This window comes from Triticum aestivum, chromosome 7A (genome assembly GCF_018294505.1).
Source record: "Triticum aestivum cultivar Chinese Spring chromosome 7A, IWGSC CS RefSeq v2.1, whole genome shotgun sequence".
Taxonomy (NCBI): Eukaryota; Viridiplantae; Streptophyta; class Magnoliopsida; order Poales; family Poaceae; genus Triticum; species Triticum aestivum.
Genome location: NC_057812.1, coordinates 533,416,767 through 533,419,240, shown reverse-complemented (window position 1 = coordinate 533,419,240; position 2,474 = coordinate 533,416,767).

Below are 2,474 nucleotides of genomic sequence, written 5' to 3'. Positions count from 1 at the left end.
TATAATTTTTTGTTGTTTCATGTGATGGTTTTCGTAGTAATTTCAAAAAAATTCCTACGCTCACGCAAGATCATGGTGATGCATAGCAACGAGAGGGGAGAGTATGATCTACGTACCTTGTAGATCGACAACGGAAGCGATTGGTTGATGTAGTCGTACGTCTCCACGGCCCGACCGATCAAGCACCGAAACTACGACACCTCCGAGTTCTAGCACACGTTCAGCTCGATGACGATCCCCGGACTCCGATCCAGCAAAGTGTCGGGGAAGAGTTCCGTCAGCACGACGGCGTGGTGACGATCTTGATGTACTACTGCAGCAGGGCTTCGCCTAAGCACCGCTACAATATTATCGAGGACTATGGTGGAAGGGGGCACCGCACACGGCTAAGAATATGATCACGTGGATCAACTTGTGTCTCTCTGGGGTGCCCCTGCCTCCGTATATAAAGGCTCAAGAGGGGGAGGCCGGCCGGCCATCATAGGGCGCGCCAGGAGGAGTCCTACTCCCTCCGGGAGTAGGACTTCTCCCCCAATCCTAGTTGGAATAGGATTCGCGAGGTGGGAAAAGAGAGAGAGAGAGAAGGAGGGGGGCGCCGGCCCCCTCTCTCCTTGTCCTATTCAGACTAGGGGGGAGGGGCGCGCGGCCCAGCCCTGGCTGCCTCTCCTCTTCTTCCACTAAGGCCCATTAAGGCCCATATAGCTCCCAGGGGGTTCCGATAACCACCCGGTACTCCGGTAAAATCCCGATTTCACCCGGAACACTTCCGATATCCAAACATAGGCTTCCAATATATCAATCTTTATGTCTCGACCATTTCGAGACTCCTCATCATGTCCGTGACCACATCCGGGACTCCGGTACATCAAAATGCATAAACTCATAATATAACTGTCATCGTAACCTTAAGCGTGCGGACCCTACGGGTTCGAGAACAATGTAGACATGACCGAGACACGTCTCCGGTCAATAAACAATAGCGGTACCTGGATGCCCATATTGGCTCCTACACATTCTACGAAGATCTTTATCGGTCAGACCGCATAACAACATACGTTGTTCCCTTTGTCATCGGTATGTTACTTGCCCGAGATTCGATCGTCGGTATCCTATACCTAGTTCAATCTCGTTACCGGCAAGTCTCTTTACTCGTTCTGTAATACATCATCCCGCAACTAACTCATTAGTTGCAATGCTTGCAAGGCTTAAGTGATGTGCATTACCGAGAGGGCCCAGAGATACCTCTCCGACAATCGGAGTGACAAATCCTAATCTCGAAATACGCCAACCCAACATGTACCTTTTGAGACACCTATAGAGCTCCTTTATAATCACCCAGTTATGTTGTGACGTTTGGTAGCACACAAAGTGTTCCTCTGGCAAACGGGAGTTGCATAATCTCATAGTCATAGGAACATGTATAAGTCATGAAGAAAGCAATAGCAACATACTAAACGATCGGGTGTTAAGCTAATGTAATGGGTCATGTCAATCAGATCATTCAACTAATGATGTGATCCTGTTAATCAAATGACAACTCTTTGTCCATGGTTAGGAAACATAACCATCTTTAATTAACAAGCTAGTCTAGTAGAGGCATACTAGTGACACTCTGTTTGTCTATGTATTCACACATGTATTATGTTTCCGGTTAATACAATTCTAGCATGAATAATAAACTTTTATCATGATATAAAGAAATAAATAATAACTTTATTATTGCCTCTAGGGAATATTTCCTTCAGTCTCCCACTTGCACTAGAGTCAATAATCTAGATTACACAGTAATGATTCTAACACCCATGGAGCCTTGGTGCTGATCATGTTTTGCTCGTGGAAGAGGCTTAGTCAACGGGTCTGCAACATTCAGATCCGTATGTATCTTGCAAATCTCTATGTCTCCCACCTGGACTAGATCCCTGATGGAATTGAAGCGTCTCTTGATGTGCTTGGTTCTCTTATGAAATCTGGATTCCTTTGCCAAGGCAATTGCACCAGTATTGTCACAAAAGATTTTCATTGGACCCGATGCACTAGGTACGACACCTAGATCGGATATGAACTCCTTCATCCAGACTCCTTCATTTGCTGCTTCCGAAGCAGCTATGTATTCCGCTTCACATGTAGATCCCGCCACGACGCTTTGTTTAGAACTGCACCAACTGACAGCTCCACCGTTTAATGTAAACACGTATCCGGTTTGCGATTTAGAATTGTCCGGATCAGTGTCAAAGCTTGCATCAACGTAACCGTTTACGATGAGCTTTTTGTCACCTCCATATACGAGAAACATATCCTTAGTCCTTTTCAGGTACTTCAGGATGTTTTTGACCGCTGTCCAGTGATCCACTCCTGGATTACTTTGGTACCTCCCTGCTAGACTTATAGCAAGGCACACATCAGGTCTGGTACACAGCATTGCATACATGATAGAGCCTATGGCTGAAGCATAGGGAACATCTTTCATCTTCTCT